The sequence below is a fragment of the Lygodium microphyllum genome, unplaced genomic scaffold, assembly GCF_053477565.2.
Source record: "Lygodium microphyllum isolate KBCC unplaced genomic scaffold, Lygodium_microphyllum_v1.1.10 scaffold_31, whole genome shotgun sequence".
Lineage (NCBI taxonomy): Eukaryota > Viridiplantae > Streptophyta > Polypodiopsida > Schizaeales > Lygodiaceae > Lygodium > Lygodium microphyllum.
In genome coordinates, this window is record NW_028229514.1 from 15,586,075 (window position 1) to 15,599,343 (window position 13,269).

The following is a 13,269-nucleotide window of genomic DNA, read 5'->3' on the forward strand; positions in this document are numbered from 1 at the left end:
AGATTCAGTGAGGTTTTTCGATGGATTACGTAAAACTATATTTATTTATCGGGGCTCGTACAAAAGGTTGATTTCTAGTGCGAGAAGTTGACGGGGACGCTTGTCCTTTTCGGGTGTCAGATTAATTTAATGTGCACTTGGGTGATTCCACAATGGGTGATTCTGCAAAATACATATTAAATTAATGGATGTTTATGAGTTTCGAGTGTATTGGAATTAAATTAAGGTTATGAAAAAGTTCTAACCTATTTAATTAGTTTGTAGCTCTAGGTATTCACTTTTGTGAATTTTATCTTATTATTTTCTTACAATTGTGAATACTTAGAACACTCCATACTTAGAAGTTTATTGTGACAACATTCCATGTGATATAGTAAGAGCCACAAAGTTTATCATGAGTGAAGCCATAGGGATGTGCCATTTGAGTGGACAGGATAAAAAGATCAAGCAAAGAAAAGATTTAAAAATAAAGTACATCCAAAACAAAAAAAAAAACTAGACTTGCATGAGTTCACACATAGTGTAAGGGTTACAGATCACAAAATGATTACTACAACAAAGAAAATATGGTGAAGAAAACTCGAAAGAGCTTGAAAAATCAATTGTCTAGCTTATATAAGAGAGAGAATGTGATAATGTAGATGTTGGACAGTAAAACACAATTACTGTGAGAATTAAATGTAGCAACACCTAAATAAAATAATTCAAGAAATAGAAAATGTATATGGTTGATTGGAAAACATAGGGTCAAATCATTATAATGGAATTTGTTTAACTAGTAATTGTAGCCAAATTTGAAAAAGTTGATTGTTTTCTCATGCAAAAGCAAAATGCCTGCATTTGTGTATAAAAAATTGGCACAGAGACAATAAATAAAACAATCATCATGAAGAACACGAGTTGCCTAAGCCAACAAACACAAAATGCAACTTGACGTAGACAAAATGCAAGCTAAAGACAGTGGAGACATGCCAAAAAGCTCCACATACTAGTTTCCCAAGCTACACAACACTTATTGTAGTTTAGAATAGGTTTAAAAAATAGTAGAAAGATCAAAACACACAAATATGGTGCTAAAAAATAGCACCAAGAACTCAAGCATAGAGGGTTGAGACTTTGATGCTAAACTTAGATGCCATGTCAAAAGTGGATGCAATAATGGAAGCATAGAAAACTACTATAGTAGATTGAGTAATACAAGAGAGAAGAGAAAACAATAGAAATAGGTGGCCACATCATTAGTGAAAAGAAATGTGCCCATCCCATTGCAGGGGCATGTAAAAACTCATACAAGAATTGAGGATATCCATTAACTAGGCTATAGCTAAGCAAGAGCTAGTTGTGATGCCTAACAAATCCAAGTAGCTCCAAGGGTGCAACCACCACATTAGGGGGGTAGGAAAGGAATAGGAATCATGAAGAAGGAGAATGATTGAATATGGAGAATGACTGAAAAAGTAAGAATAGATGTAGACCATAATGTCCATGTCCTATTTATAAGTACATGAGATACTCAACTATTTAGAGTGGCACTGAGGCTATCTCAGGTGACACTTGGAAACCATTAAATACGAAATAATATAAATAAAGTATTTTTAGAGTTGTAAATAAAAACCAAATTAATTATGAAGTGATATAGCATAACCTTTTTTAAATGCACTTAATGACATTGGTTTGCTCAACATATGTTCCTAACAAGCTACGATAGCATGTTTATTCTATATCAACATTATGTTCCTATCCTAAAGCTGCAAGTAGAATATATGACACCAATACCAAAAACCTAAGAGCACTAGAATGTAAAATGCCACTAGATCCTCACAATCATGGCAAAGATGGCCCTTCTTACCATAGTGATGGCACTAAGCCTTCATCTTATTCTTGTTATCACCCCTCTCTAAAGCTACCAAAGCCTCCTAGTGACTTCCATATCAAGATGAAAGCCTCTTCTATAACTACAAAGAGGCCTCATGCTCAACTAGCATGGAGAACATCTGATCAAAGGTGATGGGGTTCACCGATGTTTGAGCACAATCACCAAGTTGAAAGCCTCTCCCAATTGCTTCCATATCAACAAGAAAGTGTCTTCTATAACCAGAAGGAGGCATCAATGACATGCTCAAGCAACAGAGAACATATGATCAAACCTAATGGGGGTCACCAATGTCTAAGCACAATCCCCAAAGACAAAGCCTCTACAAAGGTGGATTACAACACCAAAGTTGATCGTGTATCTACATCTCCTAAAGTAGAAAAAACTAGATTGTATTGATAGGTTGAAACATCCAAGTTTGTACATGGCCATTTAGGGTCGCAACTCGCAAGATCAATGGACTCTAGTGCAACATCTACTTATAGCTTCTCCCTAACCTTTAAAGTTATCCAATAAGTGATAACAACCTAAAGGACCTTTTTAGAAATGCATTTGAGAAGCACATAATAAGCATGGTTGTCATCCATCTCTCATGTAAAAACTATCTCTTCATAGTTGTTTCAGTTCTAATCTTTTGAAATATGATTTGGCACCTAAGGATACATGATAGCTCATGAAACAACATACCACAAGTACTTTTTTGAAAACAATGCTTTCATGCGATGACACTCCAAGTGAGATCGTCAAAACCTTTATGCTTGTTATAAGTCAAACAATATGGAGGTGTCACTGTAGAGGAGAAGGAAAGAAGGTGAAGAAAAGAAAAGATGCACAGAGAGAGAGAGAGAGAGAGAGAGAGAGAGAGAGAGAGAGAGAGAGAGAGAGAGAGTACAACTACGAAGACTCAACACAAGAATTATTTTGCAAGAGTTCTAATAGTGCAAAAAAGAGCCTATCAAACAAAGAAGTAAAACAAATAAAATAAGAGTATTATTCACTAGAAGTATGCAACATACAAAAGGTACAACTAAGCATGATAAGGAGCCAAAATTTTTGAAAATATAAGTCTTTGGATTATCAACCACAATATAATATGCATGAATCATTGCTTATTTAACGTGCCAAAAGGTTACAACAGTTGTATTGATTTATTATAAATCTACAACAAGGAAGGGTTGATCCCATGCAAGTTGTAATGATTGCATAGGCTCAAGTTGAAAAATCACAAAGGTTCTAGTTCGTTTTGACCATAGGAAAAACATGCAATGAGAAATGAATGGTCCTAAATTCCTAAAGTGGGTTGGATACCTAGGAGGGATGGGAAAAACTAACCCTAGAAATCATGTATAAAAAAGATGACTGTGAGAATAGAATAAGATGTTCATGTAGGTACATTTATGGCATTATAGTTGCCTAGTATGGTAAATTGATCTAGTTTTTTTCAAGAGATCAATGCTTATAATATACACTTGCCTTCCTAATTTCATTGTGAGAGAGTGAGTGAGGATGAGAGTGAGTGATTGAGAGCAAGAGAGTGAGACTAAGACACCAAGAGATTGAAGCTCTACTCATCATCTATCTAAGCACTCTCTCTTGCCATGCCCATGCTTCTCTTTTGCATGTGGAGATCACACACGATTGAAAGATGAAGGAGCACTCATTTAGATTGTGGAGTATGCAAACCCCATCCTTCATGGGATTAAAGGAAGGCCATAGCACTCATCACTATAAACGAATGCTTGCATTTGTGTGTGAAAAACGATGTGAGAAGAGGTACTTATTTGATTCTCCTACATCGAAGCTCTTGAAGGAATAAGAGTGTGTCCAAAGTCCCACTACGTTGAGCTCTTGTAGCATAACGTTTGGATTCCATTACCAAGACCAAGGACACATCAACCGCATAATTTTTCTAGCATGCATCACAATGAAAAATAGGGGGCATTATATTGCTAACCCAAAATGCTTTTGCAAGTACTTCAGATTTGATATTTTTTTATTGGATTATTGAGAGTGTTGATTCGTGATAACATTGGAAAAGAACATTCTACATATTGTAGTTAGGATATGATGGTGCTTTTTATTCTTCTTTTTTTATTTTAAAAAATCATTGAATTTTGATGATATCCATTGGGATGCTTTTGCATTGGAAATTGTAGTTGTATGGTTCTATTTTTCAAAAATTTTATTATGATAATGTGGTTGGTATACATGGTTTAGGTTACTGAAAAAAGACGAGGAGAAGAAGAAGAAGAAGAAGAAGAAGAAAAGAAAGATGGAAAAATAAAGAGAAAGAAGAGAAAAAGAAAAAGAAAGAAGAAATGATTGAAGAAGAAGGACAAGAGAAGAGAAACAAAAAGATTATTAAAAAGGGAGAAGGAGAAAGAGAAGAAAAAGAAGAACAAAATGGAGAAAAGAAGGAGAAGGACAAGAAAATGAAGAGGAAGTAAGAAAAAAAGGGGGGACTACCCAATTTTTGATGATATCCAATGGGATGCTTTTGCATTGGAAATTGTAGTTGTATGGTTCTATTTTTTAAAAATTTTACCATGATAATGTGGTTGGTATACGTGGTTTAGGTTAGTGAAAAAGAGAAGAAGAAGAAGAAGAAGAAGAAGAAGAAGAAGAAGAAGAAGAAGAAGAAGAAGAAGAAGAAGAAAAAGAGGTGGAAAAGAAAAAAGCAGAAGAAAAGAAAGATGGAAAAATGAAGAGAAAGACGATAAAAAGAAAAAGAAAGAAGAAATGAGTGAAGAAGCAGGACAAGAGAAGAGACTTTAGAGATGTATGAAGTCATTCAAGAGTTTGATAAGCATGAATGTTATGGGCTGCAATATGGGCTACAAAATAGGATTGAAGCAAGGGTGGACATAAAGTACAAAATAGTTGCAAAGAAGGTTAAGCCTATGGATTTGTCTTTACCACCTAAAAGTGATGGGTTGGCTGAAAAAGTGACTCGACATCCTAGTTTACGGGATCCACATGGAGTAGGACATTAATTTACAATTGAAACTTTGCAAAAGTTGAAAATTGGTGATACAAGCTTTCTTTTACCTGTAGAAATGGCTTCTTTCTTGGAGATGTTGGCAAGGCATGGGAAATCCTTTGGATTTCAGGCAAATGAAATTGGATGTGTTGATCATAGTTGCACCTTTGGTGATCTTTGCAGTACCTCATGTGCCGTGGAATTTAAAGCTTATTCTAGTACCTCAGGCATATTTGTCTAAGCTACTTGAGCTTTTGAACGAGAAGATCATGATGTGGATTTTGGAGCCCTCTTTAGCTCCATATTCGAATCAGTGGTTTACTGTTCCAAAGAAGAATGGTTCTTTGAGGTTTGTACAAGATCTACAACCAGTTGATAAGTTCACCATAAGGAATGTTGAATCAGGCTCGATAGTGGATGAATTTGTAGGCAAGGCAATTTACTCTATTAAAGATTTATATTCATGATATGATCAGTTCTAGCTTGCATTGGAAACCCAGAATATCACCACCATGAAGACACTGCTAGGATTGGTTATTAGGATGTGTATGCTTCCACAAGGAGCAACCAATTGAGTGGTGCATATGGTGAATGCTATGCATAAAGTTGAGGGAATATATTTCTCAGTCGACCTTACCCTTTCTTGATGATGTGCCAATAAAAGGTTTATGATATCCATGAGAAGAATGAAGAGCTGAATGATCAAGGATGTAGAACATGTGTGGTTGATCATATTATTGATTGTGACACGATTTTGAGCCATCGTGAAGAAGTACATTTAACTCTATCTAGAGAAAAGTCTGTTTTTGAAATAGAGAAAGTATTAGTTGTTGGGCACATATGTGGACTATATGGGAGAAATCCCTCACCAGTAAAGATTGAAGCCATAAGTAGGATGAGAGAGATATGTTCGAATGTATCCGAGGTGAGAATATTTTTGGATGCATGTATCTTTTACTTGATATGGATTCCACATTTTCCTCATGTGGCTGAAAGTTTATATCAACTCTTGAGAAAAGGGCAAAAGTTTTGGTGGGGTAAACATCATACGAAAGTAGTTTAGAAGTTAAAACACTTATTGATTTCAGCTCCAACACTAAAGAGAGAAAATTATGAGAATGGGTAGCCTATTATTCTCACCGTGGATACAAGCCCAATTGGCATTGGTTGGGAAGTGGGCCAGGATTATGCTAATGGGAATATGTATGCCATTTGGTTTGGAGAAAAGGTCCTCAGTGAATGGCAATGGCGGTATTCTCAGGTCAAAAGAGAGCTTTGGGGTGTTGTGACAACCCTTAACTATGATAGGGGGTATGTTATGGGAGCACATGTAGTGGTAGAGACTAATTGTCTACCTCTATTGAGCATGATAGTAAATTGCTGAACTCCTGATATTGCCATGTTACAGTTGATTGCATATATAAAGTCACTTAACCCTGATTTTTAGCATTTGCATGTAGAGATAACCCCATGGCTGACATGCTTTCATGAGCAAGGTTTAAAGATGAAGAGGATGATGTGGTAGGTGCTGAAAATGGCTTCATAACAACAGGGAATGAGTATGTTGTTACTACAGGTACAACTCTTGTAAGAAGGATTTCAGTAGTAAGAAAAGAACTTACAACCATGAAGAAGAGATGGATAGTAGAGAGAAACCATCATCAATATTATGCTTCATTAAGAACACGATTTTTGGAAGAGTTGTATGAGGATGATTGGCTAAAAATAGAGGCCAATATCTTAGCCTCATGAGAAACAAGGATGAGTGATCTAAAGCTGAATTCAAAAGGATTAAAAGAAAAGCTTATGGGTTTTTCTTGAAAGACCAATATTTATGGAGGCATGCAAAGAAAAAGAGAGGAGCTCTAGTACGTGTATTGGGAGATACAACATCTCAACGATAGGTGATGTAGGAGTTTCATGAAAGCTTATGGGTTGGACATAGAGGAGTTTGGGGCACATTTGCCAAGGTCAGAGAGAAGTATTGATGGCAAAACATGTATAAAGATGTGGAGCATTATGTGGAATCATGTAGCGTCTCTCACATGTATTCCATGGTAAAGCACAGAGATGGGTTGCAACCGATCTATCCATTGTCTATGCATTACAAGTGGGTAGTTGATTTGGTTACTATGCCTAAAGGTTTATGGAATATGATCTTGTGCTTGCATAAGAAAACTTGACAAATAAAGTGGAAGGTCGAGCTCTTAGTACAAAGACTACTCAAGAAGTTTGCAGATTCTTATTGGAAGAAGTCTTTTTGCAGGTATGGTTGTGTTGGCAACGTGGTTGAAGATAGAGGAGAATTGGATGCAAATGAGGCTCATCACTTATTTTCACAATTGGGTATCGAGCTGGCTTTAACTTCAGCCTATAATCCTAAAGCAAATGGCAAAAGTGAATTAGATCATCAACCTATGATTAAAACATTAGCAAAGTCATGCAAGGGCAAGATGAAAGAGCCGCCAAGATTGTTACCCTTTGCTTTGTGGGTTCATAGGACCACTCATAGTGCAATTACAGGGCATATGCCTACTGAATTAATGTATGGACAACAACCAATCATGCCTATTGAGGAGACTATTGCTACTTGGAGTGTTCTACCATGGGAAGAGGGTTTGAATAGAGAAGAGTTGCTGACCTTGTGCATTAGACAATTAGAAAGAAGGCATGAAGACATTGAGACAACCATGAAAAAGCTGAAGACGACAAGGATCAAGAACAAGAAGAGGTTGGAAAAGCAACAGAGACTTCAACCACGAGCTATACAAGAAGGGGACTAGGTACTAGTTTATGACAGTAGCTTGGAAAATCAGCATAATGCTAGTCAGAAGATGGCAAAGTGGTGGTTTGGCTGATAAGTGGTAAGGTTTGTTTTTTATAATGCTACGTATGCACTAAATGAGATGGATGGGATAGCTCTAAGGACTTCAGTGGGCTGGAAAACGTATCAAGCTCTTTTAACATAGGGAGTCTTTAGCATATGAGTTAAAAGAATTGGATACTGAGCATAAACATGAGAATATGAAAGAAGAAGAGGTAGAAGATGAAGACATTGACATGGCACAACTAGATACTTCTTTTGACACTACAGATGCATAAGACTTTGGCACATGTAAGAGGATGTGTAGGTTAGGAGGGGATGGATGCCGTGCCGCTATGCCATCAGAGTGTGTAAAACTCTAGAGTGAAGCTTTCTTATTGATCTAGTAAGCAAATGCCATTTTAGTCATTAATGTTAGTGTCTGTAGTGTGGATGGTTCAGAAATATTAGATTTTTGGACAGTTTAGCCAATTTTTGATATTTAAGATATTATCTCTTGTAAAAATCCAAAACTGTAGACAACTTCTAGAATAGGATGACATGTAAAAGAAAGTAGTTTAATCATTTTGAGATGATTTTATGTAAAAAGAAGGATTGAAAAAATTGTGCGACGCGCAATCATTATTATAAAGCAATGAACAACACTTTGAAGTGGGAGATGAAGGAGTGATATGCCAGAATTCTGGTCACGTGTCATGCTATTTTACGCCCCTTTCAAAGCCAATGGAGGCATCAGATTGGCGGTTTGAGCAGCATAGAGGAAGGTATTGTTTTATGCACTTTTTTGTCTACAAGAGATTTATATTCTCATAATGGAGAAATAAACTAAGAGGCTTCATCTCTGTGAGTATTCTTCTACATCTTCTATTTCTTTGAGCTCCTTCTCTTTCATCTAATCCTCTCCTTGAATCTCCCTTCACCCTATTGTCTCTTACCCCCATGGTAGAATTTCGACCCCAAATGCTCTAACACTGCTCCTAGCTCCCACATATGACTCCACCCATCATCCTATCCTCTATCATGCCATCGTGCCACTTGCTTCTATGCACCAACATTGCCTCTTGCTCTTCATCCTTCCTTGACCTCCCTCTGTACCTCACTATCTCATCACTTGCCACCTGCCTATGGTCACATCCACCACACTCTTGCCATTGCTACTAGTTGTGGCCTTGTGCTCACATGTGTAAGAGAGCATCAATCAACCTTCTCTATCCACTAGCCTATTCATATCTCCTTACCTGCCATGTCGACAACTCGCTGCCCATGCATCCCATCTTTCCCACCACTTGCATGTGGCCTACAACCTCACAACCAAGGCCTTCCCCTACATATCTTATCCTCCTGCCATCATCTGTGTTACCTTCCCATTTTCCATTCTAGTTGGCCACTCCTACCATGGTGCCAATGCCACACTCCCCACTCTTCTCCATCTTAGCATTCTCCACCACCCTGCCAACAACTCAATTGGTGGCCTAATGGTCGTTGAATGGCTACCAGGCCCTTCATAGTGTCCTTCTTTTACCACTCAACATCATCTCCTATGGCTCCCCCTTGCCACTATTGCCAGTCACCATCGTTCTCCCCATACCCATCTTCACCTCCCTCAATCTCCACCATGACTAGTGCCTACTTCTCTTATCCACCTCCTCCATGCTACATGCCACAAGCCACCCATCCGCTATCTCAAGTAGCCACTACCATCCTCCAACCTCTTCCCACCACAAGTTTCCATTGCCCTATTGCATCTACCGCAAAGTTGCACCACCATCAACCATCAAACACACTCACCCCTACCACATAAATACACAAACACACTCATACCCCACCACCCACATTAACACATAAACACATCACACACACCACACCACATGAACATCATCCCATGTACACACATAGACTACACATTCCTCTTTGTAGGGGGATATAAAGTAGTAACTCATTTCCTTGCAATTATTTTTAAATCTTCCTCTTTTCTCCATTTAAGGGGGGATGTTGGAAGAATATTCAAATATCTTATGTAAGCCTTCCAAAGTCAACAAATATTATCTACTCGAGCTCTTCTCATTTATGATCATCTTATCATGTAGCACATACCAAGTGCATATCGTTTTCCACTAACTGCCCACCTTCCAGAATGACCTCTTTATGAGGCATGCTTGTATATAAACACTACTTGTACAACAATGAATACAATTAAGCTTCAATCAAGTGTTTTGTTTTCTTGCACTCTTGCATTCTTTTCTCCATTTTCTTAGAGTTGGTTTTAGAGTGTGAAGTAGCCTAGGGGGGTTTACCTATAAGTAATCATCTATATAATGTGCATTCAAAGGATATTAAGAAATACCCTTTCTTTATATGCTATAAGATCTTAAAACGACTCCTTTTCCTTTAGTAAACTTATAGCTTTTTTAAATTATAAATTAAAAATCTAAATTTTAAATATAATCCTGTAAATTTTACAAAATATAATACCCTTTCTTTTGAACTTATGTAGTATCTTACATGTTCAATAAAGGAATCCTTGGGGAAGCAACAAAGTTAAACATGCATTAGTGCATTTACTCCATACAATTATAATCGCCTTTATTGTTTGAATGTGTCTGTCTTTTCTATATGGTGAAATTATGCTCGCTAACATAAAGACTTGATATGTGCCACATTGGCTAGTGACACCTAATCTAGTGGCTGTAGCAAAAATAATACTAATAGTAGCAAAGCAGAAGGAGAAATCAAAGTAGTAGTCACAATCATAGTAGTGGTAGTAGTAGCAGTAGCGATAGTAGTAGTAGGGAAGTTTAAAAATTCCATAAGGTAGTAATAATAGTGATTATTGTGATATTTATGATAACTATATTGCATAGAAGGGTTTTTCTTGCGTAACGTTATTAGTGCTTCCCATTTCGATAAAATTTTTCATAAACAAACTTAGGGAGCATGGAACATGAAACCTCATATTTTTGTGACTTCTTGATGGTTTATTTTTTATGATTCTCAAATTTGTAAGTGTTGTGTGTAAAAATAAGGCACAGTATTGAAGAAAGGTAATGGCAACAATATGGATTCTTTAAGAATAATGCCTAAGCATATTGATTTGTATAGCAATAATGTGTTAACATAGTGCGACATATATCACGATGTGTTTGTGACCTCTCGATCGATGGATTACTTTTTATGATTTCCAAAAGTGTGGTAGCGACTCTTAATGAGGTTGTAAACCTCGACTGTGTAGCAACGATGTGTCGAGAGGGTGTGACACGAATTAACATGATCACGGCAGTGTGGTGGCGACGCTTTTAATGAGGCTATAAACCTCGTCCTTCTCGATGGCGAAGGCGGTCTGGAGCACGTCCTCGGGCAGCGGAGGCTTGGCGGCGAACAGAGCGGGGGCGACCTGGGAGGTGCCCGGGTTCTGGCTGTTGAGCGCGGAGATAGCGAGGGCAGGCTTCTTCTTGTCCGGGTTGATCTGGAAGTGGACGAGACCGCGGGGAAAGACGAAGAGATCGCCCTTGTACAGGGTCTGCTGGAAGAGGGTGTTGTTGGTGGTGGAGACGAAGCCTACCACAAGCGTGCCCTCGGCAAGGAAGAGAACCTCGGTGGCACGCGGGTGGACGTGTGGAGGGTTAAGCCCACCATTGGGCGCGAAGTCGATGCGGGCCACGGACAGGCCTTGGGTGTTGAGTCCAGGGAAGGTGAGGGCCGACGCCAGCTGCACAGCGGAGCCGAGCGCCTTGTTAAATTGGCCTTGCTGGCGAAGCAGAGGAGAGGCGAAGTCCTTGGCCTCCACTTGTTGGGGATTCTTGCACAGCAGACCGTTCACGGTTGTGATTCCGGCCGCCTGCGCCCACTGATCAGCCACGCAGAAGTCCTGCAAGGGGTCCTCATCCGCCGCCTCAGTGCGAGTTATCGGGTCGACGAGCTGCTGCGCCAACGTGATAGCTACAATTAGCATAGCAAGCTTAATTAGTGATGATGCCATGGATACAGTATTGCGTATGGTGAGTGCAGGACGGTAGATATGAGAAAGCAGGGGTCCGAATGGTTCTCTAGTATCTAGTTAACCTCTTCCGATCAGCGAATACTGTATAAACAGATCACGCTTTTCAGCAAGCACAAATGGGGGTTTCTAACGTCTAGGAATGAACAACTGCTGCGCCGGTGATCGAATGGTGGGAAGATCGAGCCTTCGATTCCATATAAGTAGTACGAGCTAGATGCGTGGATAATCGTCCGTATACCAGGTCATGAGCTTGTTTACCAGGTCTTTCATGCTCTTGTGGATCCAATCACGCGGGGAGGTTTTTCGTCGCACAGCAGGTTTTATCCGGCCTGCATAACATTAAAATAAGAGACTCTACGTTTCAACTAAGTTGTATGCAAAAAGTATTTATCTTATGTAAAATACATATGAAGTCGTCCTTCACTCGTTCATGGAATGCTTCCAGTCGCTCCGGCCTACGACTTGGTAGTTCATCGTTTCTCATCGGCTTTCTTGTGACACGGGTAGGTTATTGAAGTTTTCCAACGTGTACGATGTTTTTCCAAAACGGATAGAAAACATGTTTTCATGAGCGTGGCCCGTCTATGGCAAATGGCCACTACAAGGTGTGAGCTTGGGGATTTTCATATTTATATCATTAACCCATCTAATAATATGATTGGTAGGATAAACTAATGCTATTCTTGTAATGTGTTGTAATGAACCCAAGGTCAAGTGTTCTATTCTTATGGGCAACAATATTCTACAATGTAACAAGGTGATGTAATCATAAGGGCCTACCAAGGTAAAAGTGGAGGCTTAGTTCAGATATAATAACCACACGGGAAATCTACATAGGAATAGTTGTAAAGGTGCTAAAATAATAGAGAAATTTGGATAGATCTTAAGAAATAAGTTACTCAAATTACACATATCAAGTTCTTATTTTGCTCAGTGTTAACTTTTTATTTCACAAGTTAATAGTAAGATATACATAAAGATCTCTTAAAAATTTATCTATCATGTTATATTATATATATTTGATTTGATTTAGGAATTTTCTCAACAACTCTATCTGTGTGTGTGTACACGTGTGCATAGATATGTGCAAGTGGAGGATGGGCTTGAGGGATTCACTACATATATATCCTTTGTATCACATGCGTTCAAGGCTTGTTTATAGATAACCTTATCGATGAATTTTTCTTGAATGAAACCGAGAGAGTTCACTTAATAGAACATGTAAGGTACCATACGAATTCAAAGGAATTTGTATTTTACTTAGTAACATTTTTAGGTTTATTTTTACAAAGGGGGTTTTTCAATTATTGTTTGAAAAAACCCCTAAATTTAGTAAAGGGGTCATTTTATAGCCTTACAGCATGTAGAGAAAGGGTACTTATTAGTACCCTTTCAACACACGTTATATAGATGATTTTTGATAAGTGCACCCTCGGAAATAGAACACAATGCTTATTTATTAAATGTATAAGTAACTCTTTTATATGACACCCTTCTATATATTAAAAATGTATAAAAATAGTATTTTTAAAAGCACTTTTTTTTGAACCCATGTGATACACACATATATTCTAGACTAACCGCCTTGAGGGAAT

The 13,269-nt window shown here is 38.2% G+C and overlaps 1 pseudogene; it reads right to left on the reverse strand.

Annotated features, from left to right (window-relative positions):
* Positions 1 to 10,771: 10,771 nt before the first annotated feature.
* On the reverse strand, positions 10,772 to 11,827 carry LOC148009347 (germin-like protein 8-2 pseudogene; annotated as a pseudogene).
* Between the last annotated feature and the right edge of the window lie 1,442 nt (positions 11,828 to 13,269).